This window comes from Mobula birostris, chromosome X, assembly GCF_030028105.1.
Source record: "Mobula birostris isolate sMobBir1 chromosome X, sMobBir1.hap1, whole genome shotgun sequence".
Lineage (NCBI taxonomy): Eukaryota > Metazoa > Chordata > Chondrichthyes > Myliobatiformes > Myliobatidae > Mobula > Mobula birostris.
Window position 1 is genome coordinate 58215364 of NC_092402.1, and position 24996 is coordinate 58240359.

At 46.1% G+C, this 24996-nt stretch overlaps 1 protein-coding gene across 1 annotated transcript in view; it reads right to left on the reverse strand.

The window, feature by feature from the left end:
• The window catches only part of LOC140191612 (zinc finger protein GLI1-like), a 147860-nt gene extending 134027 nt beyond the window's left edge, over positions 1 to 13833 (reverse strand). The window contains exon 1 of the mRNA XM_072249164.1: positions 13683 to 13833. The gene's annotated coding sequence lies outside the window, so the exon portion shown is untranslated. The remainder of the gene's footprint in view (positions 1 to 13682) is intronic.
• Between the last annotated feature and the right edge of the window lie 11163 nt (positions 13834 to 24996).

Sequence of the window (24996 nt, forward strand, 5' to 3'; positions counted from 1 at the left end):
TTCTTCACAATTATATTTATATGGTGGGTCCAGGACAGGTCGTTTGAGATAGTGACACCCAGGTCTTGGAGTTTACTGATTAGTTTTGAGGGGATGATGGTGTTAAATGCTGAGCTGTTATCAATAACGAGCATCATGATGTATGCATTTTTGTTTCCCAGATGTTCCAAGATAATGTGAAGAGCCAATGAGGCAACAGCTGCTGTAGACCTGTTGTTTCAGTTGGTGAATTGGAGTGGATCCAAGATGCCACTCAAACAGGAAATGATGTACTTCAACACCAGCCTCTCAAAACACCTCATCACCGTGGATGTAAGTGCCTCTGGGTGACTGTCATTTCGACAGGTTACCACACTCTTCTTGGGCACCGGTATGATCAAAGCCTGCTTGAAGCAGGTGGGTACTACACAGTGCTGGAGCGAAAGGTTGAAGATATCCATGAATACACCAGCCAGCTGATCAACACAGGTCTTCAGTCCTCGGCCAGGTGCTCCATTCGGACCAGATGCTTTCCTTGGATTCACTCTCTTGAAGGCAGCCCACATGTCATCTTCAGCTACTGAGACCAAAGGATCGTTGGGAGTCATAGGAGTGCACAAAGATCACTAGTGTCATTGTTAGTGAGGATGAGTGGATGGTAGGTTAAGATGTGGCATATCAATCAGTTGGTATGATGGATGGAGGAGAGCAGATGGAGTCCTGATTAACACCAGACTTTCGGGGGGACTAATAAGGGGAGCACATATAGATTGAATTGTCGTTACCTATGGAGTATTGGGGATCAGTGGGACCTCAGTGCACAAGTCCAAGGATTCCTGAATGTGACACCAGAAGTGCATAAGTTGGTAAAGAAGGCACATGGGATACTTGCCTTTATTAGTGAGGTCAGAGAGTATAAGAGTGGGGAAGTTATGGTACAGCTTTAGGAGACAATAATCAGACCTCAGCTGGAGGACTGTGTACAGTTCTGGTCAGCACACTGTAGGAAGGCTGTAATCACACTGGAGAGGGTGTAAGGGAGATTTCCCAGAACGCTGCTTGGGATGGAGTGTTTCCGTTATGAGGTGAGACAGGACAGGCCGAGTTCAATTTTCCTGAAGTTGAGGAGGCTGGGGGGAGGGGGTGCGGAAACCTGATGGAGGTGTACAACTTTGAGAGGCATTGATAGGGTAGGTAGTAAGAAACATTTCCCCTTGACAAAAGTGTCCAAGATCAGAGGCACTAGTGAGGAGTAAAAGATTTAGAAGAGGTCCAAGGAGAATTTTTCCAACAAGAAGGTGGTTGTTATCTGGAATACACTGCCTGAGAGGGTGGTGGAGGCACGGACTCTTGCTACAATTAAGAAATACCTCGATGAGCACCTGAATTGCCAAGAAAGTCCATGGACTCACGGCTGGTAAATGGGATCAGTGTGGATGGGTACTTGGTGGTCAGCACTGACACAATGGGCTAAACGGTCTGCTCCTGTCCTGTGTGACATTTTGCACAGGCTAGGAGAACCATTCGGTGATAATGTAGGAGCTCTCCAGTTGTTGCAACTTTGTGTTCTGTAGGATAGATTTGTACATGACTTAAATGGCAAACAGATTCAGTTTAATTTACTGGGCGTGCAAGGTCTTGGTGATTGCACTGGTTTGCAAATTCCATCCCCCTCTGGGCACAAATATGGCTGCGCTGATCATCAGCAGGCTGTTTGTCAGTGAGGGCTCTGTTCCTGAACCAAGATCTACTCTGCATGAGTGACAGCAGCGTGGCATCTTGCTACAGCCACTCACTGCACGCCCGTTCCTGTGAAGAGGCAAAGTGTTCAAAGAGACGGACAGCAATGGCGTGTAAAACTAAACCCAGAACAGTGCCAGCAACAGAGAGGGTGGTACTCAACAGAGAGGGAGTCAGCACGATGCTGAAGCCAGTTCAGGTGGAACAGAACTAGACTTGGAAAAGTAGCTGCATCATGAAAGGAAGTGGTAGGAACAATTAGACACAAAATCAACACAGCAGTCAGTAGAAGCAAACAATGAACAATCCTTTGCTCTATCAACTGTGGGATCTGCAGGAAACTCAGCCACTTATCTTTGAGAGAAAGTACTTTTAATTTCAGGAACGACACATCAGTCAAGTCCTGTAGGTACCAGGACAAATTGTGCATTATTATCACCAATGAACAAACCACTAACTGGACATCACCTGGTGAGCAATGGCTAAAGATTAATTGAGGAGAGAACGAGCTGCTGAAGGAACTCAACCGTTCAGGCAGCTCCTGAGGAGGAAAATAGACAACTTGATATTTCAGGTTGAGATCCTTCATCTGGACTGAAAGAGTAGTGGGGAGATAGTCAGTATAAAGAGGTGAGGGGAAGTGGTGGGGCAAGAGTTGGCAGGTGACAGGACCCGAAATGACAATTGTTCCAGATTCCAGCACCTGCAGTCTGTTGCGTCTCCATGAACTGGAGAGATATTTACTGTCCATCTAGACACTACAAAATAATGGCCAGAGAGCTTGGAGCTCACAACCATGTTTCCTAGAATGCTTTCCAGGAGTGTTACCAAATAATGTTCAACAATGAAGATATAACAGGGCAAACAATCCAAAGCTTAGTCATAAGTTTTAAAGAGCATCTTAAAGGAAAAGAGTCTAGTGCCTTAGCATATCAAGGTATGGTCACTAATGCTGGGGAATGAGGGATTATACAAGAGACCAGAACTACGCTCAGTGATCACTTTGTTAGGTACCTTCGGTTGTTGTAACCCATCCACTTCAAAGTTCGACATGTGCGTTCAGAGATGCTCTTCTGCACACCACTGTTGTAACACATGGTTATTTGAGTTACTGTTGCCTTCCTGTCAGCTTGAATCAGTCTGGCCATTCTCCTCTGACCTCTCTCATTAACAAGGCGTTTTCACCCACAGAACTGACACTCACTGAATGTTTTTTTTCGATTCTTGTACCATTCTCTATAGACTGGTGTGTGAAAATCCCAGGAGATCAGCAGTCTCTGAGATACTCAAACCACCTCGTCTGACACCAACAATTATTCCATGGTCAAAGTCACTTAGATAACATTTCATCCCCATTCTGATGTTTGGTCTGAACAACAACTGAACCCCTTGACGACATCTGCATGCTTTTATGTTTTGAGTTGCTGCAATGACTGACTGATTAGATGTTCGCACTAACAAGCTGATGTATACGTGTATTTAATAAAATGGTTTCCGATGACAGACAAGGAGGCCATTCAGCCCACTGAGCCTATGCCACCTTGGGGCAATCCCATCTACCACTAACTTTCTCTGTAACCTATTCTCTGCACACTCACATCAACATGCAAGCCCCCAAACTCTGCTCACACTGGGGAGGAGGCAATTTACAGTGGCCAGTCCCTCTGACAAGCATGTCTTTGGGATGTGGGAGGAAACCAGAGAACCTAGGTGAAACCCACATGGTCACGAAGAATGTGAAAACCCCACACAGGCAGCACCCAAGATCAGGATCAAACCCAGGTCTCTGGAGCTGTACTACCTGCTGGGAGAGATCACGAATTTCAGGGGGTTAGTCATAGTATAGTCATAGTCATACTTTATTGATCCCAGGGGAAATTGGTTTTCGTTACAGCTGGTTGTGGAGCTGGTAGAGTTTGAGGAGATAGGAAATGTGTGCAGTTGGATATTAGAAAGAGTAATGTGATCCAGATTATTGTGTCAGCCTGACTGAATGTGAGTTGTACAACTGGCAAACCCCTGTGTGAATTGCTATCACGCTCAAACAGATGAGTTGCTCCAAGTTCCAACCCTGACAGCAATCCCACAACTCATGTAGAAATATCAAGTGACACGATGCAACATTCACAAATAAATCATGAAGAAGTATCTGTCATTCTACATAGTCAGCAAACAATTCACTTCCCCAACAAATATGATGCAACACTGTTTTGCTCTTTACTTGTGGCTGTCCCTTTAAATCATTCTCCATCCAGAAGCATCAATAAGGTTTACACGGCCCATTATCATTCAATGCAATGGTTCCATCTTAACAATTTTTGGTTATGACTCCTGCCTCAGCAAGGACCTGGACCCTTTGCAATTTGCCTATCGCCACAATAAGTCAAGTTCAGACGCAATCTCAATGGCTCTCCACATGGCTTTAGACCACCTAGACAACACAAACACCTATGTCAGGATGCTGTTCATTGACTATAGCTCAGCATTTAATACCATCATTCCCACAATCCTGATTGAGAAGTTGCAGAACCTGGGCCTCTGTACCTCCCTCTGCAATTGGATCCTCGACTTCCTAACCGGAAGACCACAATCTGCGTGGATTGGTGGTAACATATCCTCCTCGCTGACAATCAACACTGGCGCACTCTGTATACCCATGACTGTGTGGCTAGGCATAGCTCAAATACCATCTATAAATTTGCTGATGACACAACCATTGTTGGTAGAATCTCAGGTGGTGATGAGAGGGCGTACAGGAGTGAGATATGCCAACTAGTGGAATGGTGCCACAGCAACAACCTGGCACTCAACGTCAGTAAGATGAAAGAGTTGATTGTGGACTTCAGGAAGGGTAAGATGAAGGAACACATACCAATCCTCCGAGAAGGATCAAAAGTGGAGAGAGTGAGCAGTTTCAAGTTCCTGGGTGTCAAGATCTCTGAGGATTTAACCTGGTCCCAACATATCAATGTAGTTATAAAGAAGGCAAGACAGCGGCTATGCTTTATTAGGAGTTTGAAGAGATTTGGCATGTCAACAAATACACTCAAAAACTTCTATAGTTTACCACGGAGAGCATTCTGACAGGCTGCATCACTGTCTGGTATGGAGGGGCTACTACACAGGACCGAAAGAAGCTGCAGAAGGTTGTAAATCTAGTCAGCTCCATCTTGGGCGCTTGCCTACAAAGTACCCAGGATACTTTTAGGGAGCGGTGTTTCAGAAAGGCAGCATCCATTAATAAAGACCTCCAGCACCCAGGGCATGCCCATTTCTCACTGTTACCATCAGGCAGGAGGTACAGAAGCCTGAAGGCACACACTCAGCGATTCAGGAACAGCTTCTTCCCCTCTGCCATCCAATTCCTAAATGGACATTGAAGCTTTGAACACTACCTCACTTTTTTAAAAAAATATACTGTATTTCTGTTTTTGCACGTTTTAAAAAATCTATTCAATATACGTAATTGATTTACTTGTTTATTTATTATTATGTTTTATTTATTTTTTCCTTTCTGCTAGATTATGTATTGCATTGAACTGCTGCTGCTAAGTTAAAAAATTTCACCACATGCCAGTGATAATACACCTGATTCTGATTTTTCAATGTGCACATCTGGTGATATTAATCTCTTGTATCTCTGGGGTGGAATCCACACCCATCTGTATAAGTGGTGCTGAGGTAGAGATGATTGACCAAGGTTAAGGAAATTCAGCATGTCCCCTTTGGCCATCATCGAGTTTTACCAATGCACCATAGAAAGCATCCAATCCAGATGCATCGCAGCTTGGTATGGCAACTGCTCTACCCGAGACTGCAAGAAACTGCAGAGAGCTGTAACACAGCACAGTCCACCACAGAAACCAGCCTCCCCTCCACTGACTCTGTCTATATATCTTGCTGCCTCGGGAAAGCAGCAAACATAATCAAAGATCCCACTCATCCCGGCCATTCTCTCTTCTCCCACCTCCCATCAGGCAGAAGATACAAAAGTCTGAAAGTACATACCACCAAGCTCAGGGACAGCTTCTATCCCACTGTTATAAGACTATTGAGTGGGCCTTCCATATAGTAAAATACGGACTCTTAGCCTCACAGTCCATATTGTTTCGACATTGCGCATTATCATCTGCCTGCACTGCACTTTCTCTGTAACCACTAGATTTTATTTTGTATCTTGTTTTTCTTTAGTATTACCTCAATGGACTTATGTATGCAATGATCTGTCTGGATGACATGCAAAACAAATGTTTTTCACTGCATCTCAGTATATGTGATCATAATAAGCCAATTCCAAGTGCAATATCAAGAAGCATTTTTCCAATATGGCTGTCTGCATCTCTGCTCCCTGGCCACCAGCTGACCGTGTATGCAGGGAAAGAAAAAAAATGTAGGCACCATGCCCATTTTCTGGAGGTTAAGGTGGGCACCGTGGGGTGGACATTGGATTATGCCTGAAAACATGCTGGAACGAAGATTCACAGGCAACTTTGGCAGGTTGCACTGAAAATCTGTCCCATTAATGATGGTGCCCCACACCCATGAGGCCACAAGGACCGAGTGGGTGTGTGACTGGCTAGCTTGGCCTAAACACATGTGGACCTCACAAAGGTAAGGCACTAACTGCCTTCAAATGAGAGTGGGAGTTTTTCCAAAAGCAAAATACTGCCCATTCTCCCTGCAACTGTACGAGATACCCTCAGGTGTGCCAGTTCCCTCCCACACCCCAAAGACAGCGGATCAGTAGGGTTATTTACCGCTGTAGCTTGTCCCAGAGTGTGTGGGTGAGGGGTAGTGGACGCGAATGTGGGAGAATAAAATGGGATCAGTGTAGGGTTGGTGTAAATGGGTCAACAAACTCGGTGGGCTGAAGTTCCTGTTCCTGTGTTCTATGACTCTATGATTCTAAGGTTCAAGGTGTAGCCTTGGATTCCCAGTGTTTGCTGAGTGATCCAGTCTCAGTGAGGCTCTGTGATCATTAGTAGCTCTCCATGGGTAAGAGAGAGGGGCAAAACAAGCAGGTCTCCTTCCTGCTCTGTAGTGGCGCCTGGGTCAAAAGCCACTGCAGTTCCCCAAGAGGGGGGAGAGACAGAGAAGAAACATCCACGACTTACACAAAATGATTGATTTTGCACCGTGGCCTGTCGCTTTAACATTGGTCCCTTAAGACGGGGCTCAGTTGTTGCTTCTGCTGATCTGATCTGGGGGTGTCACATACAGTGATACAGGAGGCTGGCACTGAAATGGTAATGTCACAGGGAACATAGTTACAAGAGCAATAACATGTCGGGCTCAAACACAAAGAGCCAAGTGTGAAAAGGAGAGACGAGAATCTATCCCACTATGGGTTACAGCCAATGAAGTATCTTGATGATCAGCTGCCACTGTAATGTCAGAAGCAAGGGACATCATTTGTGCACAGCAAGATCCCACAAACAGCAAAGTAATGTCAACCAGATCGTCTGGTTTTGTAATGTTGAATGTGGGGTAAATGTTGGGTTGTACACTGGGGAGAGCTTAGAATTGTACAGGGAGATCTCGCACCTCCATCAGGGGGCTCTAACACAGAGAAACTGAATAGTATGGCACAGGAACAGGCCACTTGGCCCAAAATTCTGTGCGGTACTAATTCATTTAATGATGTCTAATTTAACTAATTCCTTCTGCCTGCACTATGGCCCATATCTCCCCCCCCCCCATTCATGTGCCTGTCTAAGAGTCTATTGAATGCCTCTATGATGTGTGTCTCCACCACCAGCCCTGGCAGTGCATTCCAGGCACCCTCCCCTCTGTGTGTGAAAAAACTTGCCCTACACATCTCCTTTGAACTTACCTCCGCACATGCTAAATGCAAGTCTTTTAGTATTAGATATTTTGACGGTGGGATAAAGATACCGACTGTCTACCCTATCTATGCCTTTCATAATTTTATAAACTTCTATTATATCTCCTCTCACCCTCTGATGCTTCAGGAAAAAAACAACCAAGTTTGTCCAATCTCTCCTAATAGCTCATACCCACTAATCCAGGCAGCATCCTGATGAACCTTTTCTGCATCCTCTCCAAAGCCTCCACACACTTCCTACAACGGGGCAACCAGAATTGAATGCACGATTCCAGGTGCAGCTGAACCAGAGTTCCAACCTAATTTCCTGACTCTTGAACTAAGTGCCTCAACTAATAAATGCAAGCATGTCGTATACCTTCGTCACCAGCCCATCAACCTGAGCAGCCACTTTCAGGGAGCCATGGACTTGGATCCCAAGATCCCTCAGCTCATCAACACTGATAAGGGCCCTGCTGCTAACTGTGTACGTTCCCTTTACATTTGATCTTTCAAAGTGCAGCACCTCACACTTGCCCAGGTTAGACTCCATCTGCTATTTCTCCACCCGACCCCCAACTCATATCTGCAATTGATCAATGACCTGCCATATTCTTTGGTAACCATCTGCACCAACCTCAATGCCACCAATCTTTGTATCATCGGTCCAAAGCACAGCACTGGAGAGTCAATGCTGAATTGTGAGAGCCACAATTTGCTGCCTCAGTACCACCGAGATGCAAATCTCCAACAGGGCACTGGGTTATTCGGGCTGTGGGGTGGGAGGGGTGGCACAGACTCCTTCCCTGGGCTGGGCCATGTTAGCTGGGTCCACATCTTGCCCCATCCAACTGGTGCAATCCCATGCTGAATGGATTTCCACCTAGGCTAGGTCGTGTAGGACTGCTGATCGTCCATTAGTTGAAGCCATTGAAGGACACAGTGGCACAGGTAGTAGAGAGCCAGTGTAATCCCAACCTCCAGTGCTGTCCATGTGAAGTTTGCACAATCTCCAAATGACCGGATGGGTCTCCTCCCACATCCCAAAGACATGTTAGTCAGTGAGTTAACGGGCTGCTGTAAATGACCCCAAGTGCTCAGGAAAAGTAGTGCAGAACAGGACTGGTCTGAGTTGCCAGAGATGTGGTGGACCAAATACTGTATGCCATCGGAGAATGTGGAGCTTCTCCAGCTGCACTGCTACACAATGGGATTTTGGTGAAGCTGTGTCTGCTTCTTCAGAGCTGCTATACCTGTGTTCATATGACTGGGAGCACATTTAAGGGAAATGGCTGGAATTTTCAAGGGAACCAATGGCACTGTCCACAACCTCTCCCGTAAAGTGACAACCTGAGGAACCTGAGGAAGGGTGGATCCGTTTTATTCTTGGAGTTTTACTTCTGTTCGTTGCTTCAATGTTACTCTTTCTAGAGGCATGGAAGCCATAGGCAGGGTCGGTTTACCACCATCAGGAGTCCTCTCTGATATGCTCCCAATTAAAGCTAGGAATTTAGGAGTTATTAACTTCAAACTTTCTGCATAATCACTCAACTGCACGTGCATGTAACGAGAGCTGTATAACTCATCTCCTTGTACCCTAGGCCACGAACTTATCAATCACCCCTGCTGTGGACCACTTCTGGAGGTCAAGATGCCAACTTCTACAAAGAAGGGATCCATATGCTCCACGACTGCTGGACTAAGTGTGTAAATGTAGGAAAAATAAATGTGATAGGTTTTCTAAAATTGACTCCTTCTACCTTAGGCCACAAACTTATCAATCACCAACAAGAGAGAGTCTTGTCACACACATCAAAGTTGCTGGTGAACGCAGCAGGCTAGGCAGCATCTCTAGGAAGAGGTACAGTCAACGTTTCAGGCCGAGACCCTTCGTCAGGACTAACTGAAGGAAGAGCTAGTAAGAGATTTGAAAGTGGGAGGGGGAGGGGGAGGGGGAGATCCAAAATGATAGGAGAAGACAGGAGGGGGAGGGATGGAGCCAAGAGCTGGACAGGTGATTGGCAAAAGGGATATGAGAGGATCATGGGACAGGAGGCCCAGGGAGAAGGAAAAGGGGGAGGGGGGGAAACCCAGAGGATGGGCAAGGGGTATAGTCAGAGGGACAGAGGGAGAAAAAGGAGAGAGAGAAAAAGAATGTGTGTATAAAAATAAATAACAGATGGGGTACGAGGGGGAGGTGGGGCATCAGCGGAACTCAGAGAAGTCGATGTTCACGCCATCAGGTTGGAGGCTACCCAGACGGAACACAAGATGTTGTTCCTCCAACCTGAGTGTGGCTCCAACTCCACAGTAGAGGAGGCCGTGGATAGACATGTCAGAATGGGCCTGCTGCGTTCACCAGCAACTTTGATGTGTGTTGCTTGAATTTCCAGCATCTGCAGAATTCCTGTTGTTTGAGAGTCTTGTCAGCTACTTTTGGCATTCACTAGAATTACCATCACCAAGTTCCTCTCCATCGACATCCAAGGGCTAGCTCTTGTCAAGAAGACCAGTTGGTGGGACACAAACACCATTGCTACAAGAGCAGTGTCAGGGAGTGACTCACCTCCTGACACTCCGACAACTTTCTACTATCTACAAGGCACAAGACCGGAGTGTGATGGAACACTCTCCACTTGCCTGGATGAGTGCAGTTCCAGCAACTCGAGAAAATCAGTACCATACAAGACAAGGCAGCCCACTTGATCTGTACCCTAAACATTCAGTCCCTCCACAACAGCGGCTGCCGAGAGCACTGTCTGCAAAACACACTGCAGTCACTCACCCAGGCTGTTCTGCACTTCCCAAACTCACCACCCCCTACCACCAAAAAGGACAAGGCAGCTAGTGTAGGTACTACCACCACCTGCAGGTTCCCCTCCCAGTCATTCACCAGCCTGACCTGTAAAAATATATCACCATTCCTCCATCGTCACTAGATCTAAACCCTGGAACTCCCTCCGCAACAGCTCTGTGGCGGAATCATCACGGAAAGGACTGCAGCAGTTCAAGAGGGCAGCTCACCCCCACATTCCCAAGGGTAATTAGGGATGGGCAATAAATGCTGAGATGGCCAGATCCAAAAAAAAACTGAACAAATAAACCTGAATTGAAATACTCAGATTTCCACGGTGGGATTTGAACTTGTTTTCTTTGGATTATTAACCCAGACTTCTTAGGTCCTGGTCCACTAACACTAGAAATCCAGAGTGCCAAGGATACAGGGCGAGACTATAAGCAAGTCAAAGAGATAGGTTTCGATTAATAGCCCCGGTGATTGGGGAGGGACGAAGAGGGATCTCCTGTGCTACTCAGTGTAGGGCAGAGCTGGTGACATACCCAGCCAGGAGGGCAAAGTCTCTGCCATCCACATTGGCTGCCTTTGGGGGGGGGGGGGGCTGGAAGCAGTGGTGAGATAGGCCCTAAGGGCAACTATGAACAAGGAGACCTGACAGGAGAAGGAGCCAGTAAAGACCAGTCCACCGTCTCAGACACATGGATTAAATTCTGACCATTCCCACGCCACCACCCTGAGGACATTTCATGGAAAGCATGAATTCCAGTGGGACTGGAGCAGATACTTATATTCCGTACCCTTGCAATACTGTGCGCGCAGGCAAATAAACAAAACTCTCTCAGGTTCACAGAGTGTAGAACAGTAGGCAACATCTCCTTAGGAAACATATTGCGGCCTCACAAAATATAATAGAAAAATAAATGGTAGCAGAATAATAGTGACTGTTTATATATCGCTAATTTTATCCATTCCACAGATCATGAAGTGTAGTGCTTCTTAAATAGACATCCCAAAATTATGAATCAGATTAAAAATAATCATGTTGGGGCAATTCGTCATGTACAGTTGTAGGCACCTCTCCAGAATACCTTCCACTTTAAAGGATTAAATTAATCTCAAAAAAATCGTAGTGAAGAAAGATGTGCATTTGCACAGCGCCTGTCACGGAATCTGAAGGCCTATCAGGCGGTGAGTCACGAAAGCAGGCCGTTTGGCCCACCATGCCCGTTCTGCCCATTAAATACTCACAGAACCTAGTCCCATTCACCAGCACTCAAGTACTCGTCCAGACGGTTCTTCAATGCTGTGAGAGTCTCTGCCTCCACCACCTCCTCAGGCAGTGGGCCCCAGATCACCCCCCCCCCCACACACACACACCCTTTGGGGGCAAAGCATCCTCAGATCTCCTCCGAACCTTTTACCCCTGAACTTCAACCTATGCCCTCTGGTTATAGTGCAAGACTTCCTTCAGTCATTTGGAGCACATCTCAATCTCAGAAACGCAATGGATTTAGTGATGAATAATCCCTGGGACAGGACACAACGGGACCTTCTCTCCCCATCCATGGGATCTTCCGGTGCACGCAGGTACGAAAGCAAACGGGGCTTGGGCCCAACATCCGAGACCCTCACAGTGCATCGTTCTCACAGCATCAGCCCGGGTTCCCTATTTAACGCTCTGGAGCTGGGCCAAGCTTCTGCCCCAAAAGCAGAAGAGCCACCCCAATATCGGAGCCTAGAACAAGAGTGGGAGCTGACACTACACCCCGCCGTTTCTGTAGTCCGAGTCTTGGTGGCAGAGCAACCCATCCAGTTTGGTGGTCACAAGTGCAGTCCTGGGCCATTCGTCTGCACCTCCATTTCGGCCCCTCGCACTAGGCAGCTCCCAGTTCCAACCTCTGGCCAAAACCAGCCTCCACCAACACTGATCTGAAATATTCCCAGCCCGCTGATTCCCCTGGTCAGGTCCTTTCGGGAAATTTCAGGTGGAATTAGTACAGCTCTTCCTCATCCGGTGGCACCAAGTCGGAAGTAAACCATGATCCGGATGAATGGCGGAATATACTCGAGGGGATGAATGGCCTGCCCCATTTCTATTTGTTATGTCCAATCAAACGCGATTTTCTAATGCGGAGATTCCTCAAACTCCAGATCTTAGTTGGATTCCGGGAACAATCAATGCACCCTTCCTCTTCCCCAACTTGGATCAGGGAGCCCCCAGAGTAATCGGGAAGCGATGAAACCTTAGGCTCAAAAGCAGTCTTATTCAAATTAAATTGTAATCCCCTGAATGACTACCATTATCTCCCATTAGTTGCAATCACCCCATTCACTTGGACCGCTGGTTTAAAGTTGCTCGACAACTGACAATATGAACCAGACGTTACTCCTTCCTATAAAGATGGAGTGGCGACCAACTGCCCTTTGCTGTTGGGGATATTCGCGTCTAAGCACAAACTGGCATAAAAGAGGCGCAACAAGGAAGCGTGGTGGTGCAACGGGGTTGGATTTCGTTCGCCGTCAGCAACTTGGAAAAGTTCCGAGGATCTTCTACAAGACTGATCTAATGACTGGCGAGAGCTGAAGGGGGGATACCAGGCGCAAAAATCCATTCAAAAAAAATTTAGCGCCAAATCCATCCACAAACAACTAAAAGAAACACCAATTAAAATTACAATGCAACAGTATCACGAATTAAACCCCACCAAAACATTCGCAGAGACTTTATAAGAGGAGCGGAGGAGCACCTCACCGATCTCCGTGGTCCCGGTCTGTAATGTAAACACTTCTCAAATCTGAGTTTTGTTCAGAAATATCAGCATTCACACAAACCATCCTAAGAAAAAAAATTGTTGCTAATTGTAATCTAATCTTTTCTGCAAACCTTTCGTTCGTTTAAGTCTATTGCTTTCTTTATCACCTGTAATTCTCTTCAAACTAAACCCCTTCCCATTTTTTGCTGTCATTTACATTTTAGCCCCGTTAAACCGACAGCTATAAATGAGGGAGCACAGTTTAATGTCTAGGTGGACATTGAAATGAGAAAAAAAATCAAGTATAACAATAGCAAAAAAAAAGTAATAAAGATAACGGTGTGGCGCTTTTTTTTGGTGAGTTGATTTTCCCGACATTGTAAAAATAACTTCGGGCGAATTCATAGAACTTCAGAGAGATTCACAGTGTTGCATAATTATTTATGAGTTTCCATTAAATAAGTTCAGGAATGTACTTCAAAGACTAATAACAATTGCATTCGGCCCGTAGCCTCAGCTCAGTTTAAGGCAAGAGTTTATTTTTGCAATCAAAACAGCGAAATAACAATAATAGAAATCTCTGAAATACCTTGTAAAACTCCTAGGAGAATAAAATGAGGAATAGGTCGGTAGTAGTAATCTGATCTGAAAGACTGAAGTCTCTCTCGAATATGACCCAGAGAGTCATGAAGCGGAACGCGTCAAAAAATTCTTAATGACAGCACAAGAGATCCACTCAAAATAATTTTTAAAAATCAAATTTCAGTTTTTCTCCTCTTCGATAACATCCAGCATTTGAAAATAAAAGTTGCCTCTCCCAGAGTCAGGCACGTTAAGGGTTCTCAGCGATCATTAAACCCTTATGTTATAAATATTCCTTCTCAATCTGCTCTTCGACCACCCTGGTGTCGGAAGTTAAAGAGCTTGCATTTTCTTATGTATCCTTTCAGACTTTTTCACCTTTTTAAATCATTCTGCTGGTTTCCTCTTTGCTCGTTCTTCGCGTATTCCGATTAAGGACAAAATAAAGTATCAGAAAGTTTTGAAATTGTTTTGAAGTAATTTGGGTTTCTGATTGAAGTCGAAACTCCATCTGTGGTCTCATCCCTATGGCTGTGATACAGAGCCCGAGAGAGTCTCAGTTCTTCACATGCCCAGGGACACTGCCAAATCCTGGACTGGATCAAGCGGCAGGGATCGTCAGAATTACTAACCGTTGCTCGGCGAGTTTGTGTGTGTGTGTGTGTTCCTTACGTACGGTGAGACGATTGTGGAGCAGGAGAGGCCACTCGGCCCCTCGAGCCTACCTTGCCATTTAATATCACGGCTGATCTGATTTCAGTTCTGCATTCCCACACACCCAGCGTAACCCTTCACCTCCTTGCTTATCAAGAGTCCATCTGGATCTGCCTGAAGAGATTTTCAAAGACTCATGGCTGCCTGAAAGAGAAAAATAAATGAGCTCATCTCTGCTTTAAATGGGCGACTCATTATTTTTAAAGCCTGACCCCCCATAATTCTAGATTATCCCACAAAAGGAATATGATCTCCCCATGCAGTGTCCAGACCCTTCTCGCTCTTCTGGACTGCAGCAGACACAAGCCCAGCCTGTCCAAACTTTGCTCATTTTTCTAGGCACCCTTTCCTGATATTAGAAAACCATTATGACTGCAGATGCTGGAATTTGACACAAAAACAGAAAACACTGAAAGAACTCATCCAGTCATAAGACATAGGAGAAGAATTAGGCCTTTCAGCCCATCGAGTCTGCTTCGCCATTCCATCATGGCTGATCCCGGATCCCACTCAACCCCATACACTTGCCCTCTCGCCATATCCTTTGATGCTCTGACCGATCAGGAAATTATCAGCTTCTGCCTTAAGTATACCCACAGACGTGGCCTCCACCACAGTCTGTGTCAGAGCATTCCACAGATTCACTACTCTCTGGCTAAAAGAAATTCCTCCTTACCTCTATTCTAAGAGGTCGCACCTCAGTTTTGAGGCCGTGCCCTCTAGTTCTGGTTAGCAGTTGATATAGTTCTGATGTATGGTCTTCAATCTGAAACATAGACTGTTTTGTCTCTCCACAGGTGCTACTTGACTGGTTGAGTCCACAGGAAACATCCTCTCCACATCCACCCTATCTAGACCTGTCAACATTCGGTAGGTTTCAATGAGATCCCCCAACATTCTTCTAAATTCCAGTGAGTACAGGCCCAAAGCTATCAAACACTCCTCATAAGTTAACTCCTTCATTAGCGGTATTATGTTTCTTAATCTCCTCTGGACTCTCTCCAATGATAGCACATCCTTTCTGAGATATGGGGCCCCAAACTGTTGACAATGCTCCAAGAGTAGCCTGACTAGTGTCTCATAAAACCTCGGCATTATCTCCTTGCTGTTATATTTTATTCCCCTTGAAATAAATGCCAACACTGCATTTGCCTTCTTTACCACAGACTTGACCTGTAAATTAATCTTCTGGGAGTCTTGCACAAGGACTCCCAAGTCCCTCTGCACCTCTGATGTTTGAACCTTCTCCCCATTTAGATAATAGTCTGCACTATTATTCCTTTTACCAAAATGCATTACTTTACATTTGCCAACACTGTATTCCATCTGCCATTTTTTTTGCCCATTCTTCCAATTTGTCTAAGTCCTGCTGCAATCGCATTGCTTCCTCAGCACTACCTACCCCTCCACCTATCTTTATATCATCTGCAAACTTTGCCACTAAGCCATCAATTCCACTATCCAAATCATTGACAAACAATGTGAAAAGTAGCGGTCCCAATACTGACCACTGAGGAACACCACTAGTCACTGGCAGCAAACCAGAAAAGGCTCCCTTTATTCCCACTCGCTGCCTCCTGCCTGTCAGCCATTCCTCTATCCATGCCTGTATCTTTCCTGTAACTCCATAGGATTTTATCTTGTTAAGCAGCCTCATGTGTGGCACCTTATCAAATGCCTTCTGAAATTCCAAGTAAATGACATCCACTGCCTCTCCTTTGTCCACCCTGCTTGTTACTTCCTCAAAGAACTCCAACAGATTTGTCAGGCAAGATTTCCCTTTACAGAAACCATGCTGACTTTGACTTATTTTATCATTAGTCTCCAAGTACTCTGAAACCTCATCCTTAATAATAGACTCCAACACTTTCCCATCCACTGAGGTTAGGCTAACTGACCTATAATTTCCTTTCTTTTGCCTTCCTCCCTTCTTAAAGAGTGGAGTGACATTTGCAATCTTCTAGTCCTCTGGGACCTTGCCAGAATCAAGTGATTCTTCAAAGATGATGACCAATCCATCCATTATCTCTTCAGCAACTTCTCTCAGGACTCTGAGGTGTAGTCCATCTGGTTCAGGTGACTTACCCACCTTAATACCTTTGAGTCTGCCTAGCACTTTTTTCCTTTGTAATAGCAAAGGCACCCACTCCTGCTCCCTGACGCTCACGGACCTCTGGCACACTGCATCTATCAAGCAGCATCTGTGGAGAGAGAAACCAGTTAATATAGTTCTGATGTAGGGTCTTCAATCTGAAACATAGACTGTTTTGTCTCTCCACAGGTGCTACTTGACTGGTTGAGTTCTTCCAGCATTTCTGTTTTTGTGTCACTTTCCAAGTATCAGTCCAGTAAACCTCCCATGGACAACATCCAAGCTATTTGACATCCTTCTCTGTATACTGTATTCCTAATGTGGCATCACTGATGCACAGACCCCTGATTTTTGCAGATACACTATCTCAAATAAATAATAAAGTTCGGTTAGGTTTCCTAACTTTTGTTCTACCTACATACTAGTCTTTTATAAACCCAGATCCATTTACATCTCAGAATCTGCAATCTCTCATCGCTTTGACAATGTTCTTTTTTAATTTTTCTTGCCAAGTGAACCATGACACATTGCCCATATTATTCTATGTTTGCTAGGTCTTGACCTACTCACTTAAACTTTCAATATCCCAACGTACTGGGGAACTACATTAGGGGGCTGCTCCACCAAGCACTTTTGCTCTGTCCGCCGCAACTGCCAGGATCTCCTGATGGCTACCCATTTCAATTCAAGTCCCGGCAAATTTTCTCTGTGCTCGTTCAAACTTATTGATAGTGTTCCTGTAGGTAGGTGAACAGTATTGTCGAGGCTGAGACTGACGGGTTACAGGACATGAAGCAGATTAGAGGGTAAGAGAACAAAGCACGTGATCCCACTGAAAGACAGAGCAAACTTGTAAGGGTCAAACTCCTGCTTCTGTGGGGGGGGCTGTGACTTTTCAGCCCATGTCAGATGTGCACCACCCACGATAGTAATGAACATGGGCCCACACCTGGCTCCTGCATCTTTGCAAGTGCAACCAAGGCACTGTCCGTCCGCTTGAGGTCCTGTTGCAAAATTGGTTTGTGCGTGACCATAATGACACAGTTGGGTCCAATGGGTATTCAGCAAAAGGTGGAGAAAGCAGATGCATTTCCACAGCAATAGTCACAACCACCGGATGTACAAAAGTCTCTCGCATCCAACAAAAATGTTCCTGTGAAAAGGCAGCCAGTTCAGAATTGGGTTCAATGTCAGTGACATTTATTGTGAAGTGTGTTGTTTTGTGGCAGCAGTGCAGTGCAAGATATAAACATTACAATGAAGAATAAAGAGGAAAAGGGAGATGGTGTTGTGGGTTCGGGAACCGTTCTGAAATCTGATGTTGGAGGGGAAGAAGCTGATCCTACAATGTTGAGTGTGAGTCTTCAGGCTCCTGTGCCTCCTGCCTGATGGTGGCAATGAGAAGGGGGCATGATGGATGCCAGCTTCTTGAGCCACTGCTCTTTGGTGGGGAGCCTTGTGCCTGTGATGGATCTGGCGGAGTCCTCAGCTCCGTGACGGTGTGATACTGCCTGGGGTTCACCTTGAACTGGATTAAATATTGGCCTGGATAATGGGCAGAAATCCTCTGCCATCTTTAAAATGGGGTCTTCTACATCCTCCTGAATGGAGAGAAAGGACCCACAGCAGTTCTGCACTGGGAGTGTCAGGGCCAATTTTCTTGCTGGGTCTCGAACTGAGCCTTCCTGGCTCAGAGGTAAGAGCGATACTCAATGGGCCATACCTAGCATCATGTAGCCAGGGAACTGGGACAGTGGCGGGGTTGGTGGAAGGGACTGAAAATAATGGCTTCATCTTCCTAACATTATATTGCAAGAAAATCCAGCCTCACTAACACAGAACAAGCAGCGTGGGATATCTGAGCCAATGGAGAGGAGAATGGAATATATTGGAGGCTTACAGCTGTGTGTGAAATGTATTGGAGGGTTCACTGCACTGTGTCAGTGTGTGGAGTAAGCTGGTGTGTTATTTCACTGATGATCTGGACAGTGTGGGAGGATTATTCAAGAATGCTCATTGTCATTTGTCTGTTCATGATTGTAAAGGAAAACAAAATGATTGCTACTCCAGATCCGATGCAGCATTAAATAACACAATAAGCAAAAAGAACACAATAAAAACACAATAAATATAAAAGCAATCCTATAAAACACGATGTACAAGTAATTTATATACATAGAACGATTGTATGTACACAAAATGCTAACCTTCTATCCAGGCCAATGTTATTTCCTACATGATGAGCTTTTAATTTCTACAATAACCCTGTACCCCTTTTTAGAAAATCAAAGGCCCAGGGAACCTCCAATCACTGACCTCTGGTGTTCTGTCGTGCCCAGTGAATGTTATAAACTTTGCTGAGAGGAACATATTGAATATCGTTCACAGAGATCAGGAGTTGGCATGGCTTTGTGCATGGAACATTGTGCTTGGTGGACCTTTTGGAGTTCTTTGAGGAGATACCTAGATTGGTGAATGAGGGTGGGGCAGTGGATGCTGGCAATTTGGATCTTGGCAAAGCCTTCAACAAGGTCCTGCATGATAGGCTGATCTGGAACCAGGGAGTGCCAGTTTGGTGGATTCAAGATTGGCTCGGAGGTAGGAAGTAGAGATTGGTGGTTGAAGGCTGCGTATCAGAATGGTGTGTTACAGGGACCCTTGTTGTTCATTATTTATGGGAATGGTTTAGATGTGAATCAACAGAGCTTGATCTGTTAAGTTTGCAGATGACAAGAAATTGAAAGTGTCATTGATAGCGAAGAAAATTTCAAGGGGATCTTGATCAGTTAGGGAAGTGGGCTGAGAAGTGGCAGATGGATTTCAATACAGATACGTGTGAAGTGATGCATTTTGGAAAGTCCAACCAATGTCGGACTTATACGATGAATGGTAGGGCCCTAAGGGGGACCTGGGAGTACAAGTGCATTGTTTGTTGAAAGTGGCATCACAGGGAGAAAGAGGATGAAATGGTGTTTAGCATGCTGGCTGTCATTAGTCAGGGCAAAAAGTGTAGAAGCTGGGACTTTATGCTACAGTTGTATCAGTCATTGATGTACTTGAAGTACTGTGTACAATTTTGGCACCCTGTTATAGGAAAGATGTGGTTAAAATGGAAAAAGGGCAGAAAAGATTTATGAGGATGTTGCCTGGACTAGAAGACCCGAGTTATTGTTATGATGCACTCACAAAGGACTGTTCCCAGGTGCAGAGGAACGGTAAGATCCTCAATAAGAGACAAAAATAAGAGGTGAAACATCAGAACCTCAAAGGAGCGACTGAACAACACCACAAGGTAATTCATCCTCTGCAACACAATGACCCCCACCCAGGCACTGAATGGGAGACCTCTTTAAATAATCATGAAATCCCGGAAAATTGTGCCAGATGCAATTAACTTGACAAGATTAAACCGAAAACACAAGGATTTAACAACTCTAGTTACCATATTGATTAGTAAATAGAGGTGCTGAAAAGCCTGAGAAGCTCAGTGCTGGATTTTAGGCTGCAGGGCTCATGATAGTTATCAGGATAGGTTGGTCACTCCAGGCCTTTATTCCTCGAAGTGCAGAAGAATGAGGGGAGACCTTGTAGAAATGGCAAAAAAAGGGGGCATAGATGTAGGGTAAGAGGGGAAAGATTTAAAAGCGACCTGACAGGTAATGTTTCCGTGCAGAGGTGGTGAGTATATGGAACGAACTACCAGAGGAAGTGGTTGAGGTAGTTTCAACAGTATTATGGTGCTTTGGGGTGGGGTGGGGTGAGGTGGGGGAATTGGTGTAGTTGACAGCTCGCCCCAGCAATCCTGGCGACCAGCGCTACTTTTTGTTCTTGTTCTAAAATGCATTCGTGGGATGTTTCAATTCATTTATAGCTACAGTTTAGCTTGGGTTAAACAGTTATTCACGTGTTTGTGGGTCACCCCAACTGTAACTGGGGTGTGCAATAATCGCCTCCCCCACCCCTCGCCCGTCGCTACGTGACTGAGTTAGTTCTCACCGAGCTATTGCACTCTGAGACCCACTAGCACTGCTACGTACATCTTTCCTGGGAACACGTCTTCTCCGCCAGTTTGTACCACAGGCCTTCCAGATCCATTTTCAAGCTGGTCGATTCGGACCCCAGGTACTCACTTTCCATTGACTGCTTCGCCCATCGCGTTCTACGTGCCGTGCTTTCCGGCATGAAGACTTACCTGGTGTCCCTATCCCAGTCACTTCCACAACTCCGGGATTCTCTCTCCGCCACCTGTAATGGGCCTGTCTGCCACTTTATCCTCCGCCGGTTCTTTGACTTTCTCACATCCTACAAGGCTCGGAAAATCGCCCGACGTCTCTAGACCGCGATCCCTGCTACCGACCTCAACGGCTCCAACGATCCAGAGCAGATTCAGCACCCGGACTCCACCGCCATCAATGCGGGCTCCAGCGACCTCGGACACTTTCAAAGTGCCGATTGTGCAACCTCCAACTCCGACTCCAGCCTGGGACTTTACACACTGCCCCTGGAACCCCCGTCTCGCCTTCCCCCACCACCACTCCACAATCCTGTCTCTCTCAGGTCCCACCGCCAGCTCCAGGACCTTCGGAGACTCCATCTTCATCTCACCCCACCGTCCCTGAACACCCCAACCCTCCCTTCTCCTCTGACACCAGTCCCTTCCTACCTACATCCATGACACCTGACACGCTGTGGATCTTTTCACGCATTTCAGGTTCCCTGGCCCCCATCATCTTATTTTTACTATAGATGTCCAGCCCCTATGCACCTCCAGTCCCCCATCAGGAAGGCCTCAAAGCTCTCTGTTTTTTTCCCTGGACACCAGACCCAACCAGTTCCCTACCACTATCCCTCTCCTCTGCCTAGTGGAAATTGTCCTCACTCTTGTAATTTCACCTTTGGCTCTCTCATTCCTTCAAACAAAAGGGGTAGACATGAGCTCTCACATGGGTCCCCGCTATGCCTGCCTGTTTGTTGGCTATGTGGAACAGTCTGTGTTCCAAGCGGACACTGGTGACCAGTCCGCATTTTTCCTGTGCTACATCGATGACTGCATTGGTGCTGCTTCCTGCACCCATGCTGAACTCATTGACTTCATCCACTCTAGTCCTGGCAACATCCTCAAACCTTTTCTTCCACCTTCCACCCTGCCCTCAAATTTACCTGGTCCATTTCTGACACCTCCCTCCCCTTTCTGGATCTCTGTCTCTATCTCTGGAGACAGTTTGTCTACTGATGTCTATTAGAACCCCACGGACTCTCTCAGCTACCTGGACTATTCCTCTTCCCACCCTGTTACTTGTAAAAACACCATCCCCTTCTCTCAATTCCTCCGTCTGATCTTAGGATGAGGTTTTTCATAACAGAATGATGGAGATCTCCTTCTTCAAAGAAAGGGGCTTCCCTCCTTCCACCATCACTGCTGCCCTCAACCACATCTCTTTCATTTCACGCACATCTGCTCTTACCCCATCCTCCCACCACCCTACCAGGGATAGTGTTCCTCTTGTCCTTGCCTACCACCCTACCAGCCACAGCGTCCATCATATCATTGTCTGTAACTTCTGCCATCTCCAACAGGATCCCCCCCCTTCTTCCTCCCCCCCCCCCCACATTCGGCTTTCTGCAGGGATTGTTCCCTGTGTGACTCCCTTGTCCATTCATCCCTCCCCACTGATATCCCTTCTCGCACTGTTCCTTGCAAGTGGAACTAGTGCCACACCTCCTCCCTCACTACCGTTCAGGGCCACAAGCAGTGCTTTCAGGTGAGGTGACACTTCACCTGTGAGTCTGTTGGGGCCATCTACTGTGTCCAGTGCTCCTGGTGTGGCCTCCTGTATATTGGTGAGGCCTGGCGTAGATTGGGAGAACGCTTCACCAAGCACCTATGCTCCATCTGCTAGAACAAGAAGGATCTTCCAGTGGCCATCCATTTTAATTCCACTTCCCATTCCAACATGTCTACCCATGGCCTCCTCTACTGTCATGATGAGGCCACACTCGCTTTGGAGGAACAACACTTTGTTTTCCGTTTGAGTAACCTCCCACCCAATGACATGAACATTGATTTCTTGAACTTCTGGTAATGGGGGGGCCCTTCACCATTCCCATCCCCTTTCCCCCTCACTTGCCTGCTCATTGCCTCCCTCTGGTGCTTCTCCCCCTTTTTCCTCCTCCCATGGCCTTCTGTCCTCTCCCTTTAGATTCCCCCTTCTCCAGCCCTGTATCTCTTTCACCAATCAACTTCCCAGCTCTTAACTTCATGCCCCCCCATGGGCTTCACCTATTACTTTGTTTCTCCTCCTCCCCCCCCCCACCTTTAACTCTGACTCTTCAGCTTTTTTCCTCCAGTCCTGCTGAAGGGTCGCAGCCCAAAATATCACATGTACTCTTTTCCATAGATGCTGCCTGGCCTGCTGAGTTCCTCCAGCATTTTGTGTGTGTTGCTGAGATAAACGAGCTCTTCTATTCTGTCATCATGGACCAAATGCTTGCAACAATATCATTTAAGAAGCGCTTGGATGGGCGGGGTAGGGCTTGAAGAGATGTGGGTTGAACTCTGGAAATTGGGGCTAGCTTGGCGGGGGGAGAGAACCTGGTCAGCCTGGGCTGAAGGACCTGACTCTATCCTGTATTGCTTTAATGGTGGAACATTTCAGACCTGACACATTAGAGTGATAAGAAACTGATGAAGGAATGCAAAACTCTTCTGGCAACAAGGTTGAAATGTACAAGCACCTGGTATGTTGAAACTTTCACTGAAAAGGGATGTAAAGGGAGATGGAAAGATCGACTTCCGAATGTGCTTATTTGCAGAGATTCCACTTTCTTGCATTCAGGAATTATCTTTGACTTGTTCTGCATCAGCTGATGCAGTATTCCCGTTGCACTTCTGTGTACCGCATCCCAAAGACGTGTGGCTTGCGAGGCTCATCACCCACTGTAAATTGCTTCTGGTTTGTGGATGCATGGTGAAACCTGAGGGATGTTGAGGGGAATGTGGGGAGAAAATTTCAAGAAAAAGGATTAATAAAGAGTTAGTGGAAGCAGGTGGTTGATGGCCTGATGCAGTTAGTGGGCTGAAGGTCCTGTTTCTGTGTATGACTCAATATCTTGCATTGACCCTTATTGCAATATTTTTAAATAATCTATTCATAGGGTCTGAATGTTACTGATGATATCAGCATTAATTGTCCTTGAATTGAGGAGGCAGTTAACGACCAATCACACCACTGGGTCTGGAGTCACCTATAGGTAACACTGGGTAAGGTTGTTAATGAATCAAACTGGTTTTTACAACAATCCAGTAATTTTGTGATTACCATTACAAAGGGTAACTTTAATCCTCGATATATTGAATTACTTGAAATTCAAGTTCTTGGATAGTCTTCGGATACCATTGTGGAATACAAACCCACGTCTCCAGAGAAATGGTCCAGAGCGCTGGCTACTAAACAACTAACATAAGCACAGCCCAGGTGCATGATCAGGCAAACGACAGGACATCTTAATAGTCGGCATTGACTCTGTGGGCCGAAGGGCCTGTTTCTATGCTCTGACTCTATCAATGAGATCCTGGCTACTGATTCCTGCTCCATAAGCTCCTTAAAATAGAACAAAGCAAATTAAAGAAGAAAGGTGGTTGGGGATTTGGCATGGGAGCACCATGATTTGGGACCTGGACACCCGAAGGTATGGTGGCCAAAGAGGGTGTGACACAGGAACAGCTCAGAGGTTTTGGTTCGTTGCAGGACCAGATGAGGTGACAGAAGTTAGTACAGCTTGGAGTTTAACCCTTGCCTCTAATTGTAATGGGTTTCCTGCACTTGGAAAATGGGTGGTGGGAACTATAGAGAGAGCAGTTATTTGGGAGAAGGTCACTGAGCTTTCGGTCAGCAACTCTTGAAGGGCAACTGCTAAAGGAGAATGGGGTTGAGAGGGGTCATAAATCAACCATGATAGAAAGGCAGAGCAGATTCAATGGGCTGAATGGCCTAATTCTGCTCCAATGTCTTGTGGACTTGTGCTCACCTTTTAAATGAGTGTTCCCGCATTTAACAGAGGCCAAAGTATTGTGGACTGTAAAAATCCCTACTCGGGTGCAGAACGTACAGTAAAGGAGAGTGAGTAAGCCCGTGTCATTTCTGTGTGGAGGTAGCAAGGTTCACTGGAGCACTCCAGGTCAGCAAGGGCAAAGAAGAAAGATCAAAACAGAAAAATGTTGGAAACACTCAGCAGGTCAGGCAGCTTCTGTGGAGAAGGACATGGAGTCATAGGGTCATACTATGAAACAGACCCTTTGACCCACGCTGTCCATGCTGTCAACCACCATGTTTTATAGCAGTGAAGCACTAACCCCTTTTTATTTTCTCCACATCACCATCCTCCCCACCCTCCCAAGGTTACACCCCTTATTACATCAGCAAATTGCCTGCATGTCATTGGGATGTGGAAGGAATCTGGATCAGCTGGGGGGGAAAACAGTCACAGTGAGAACATGCAAACCCCACACAGAGTG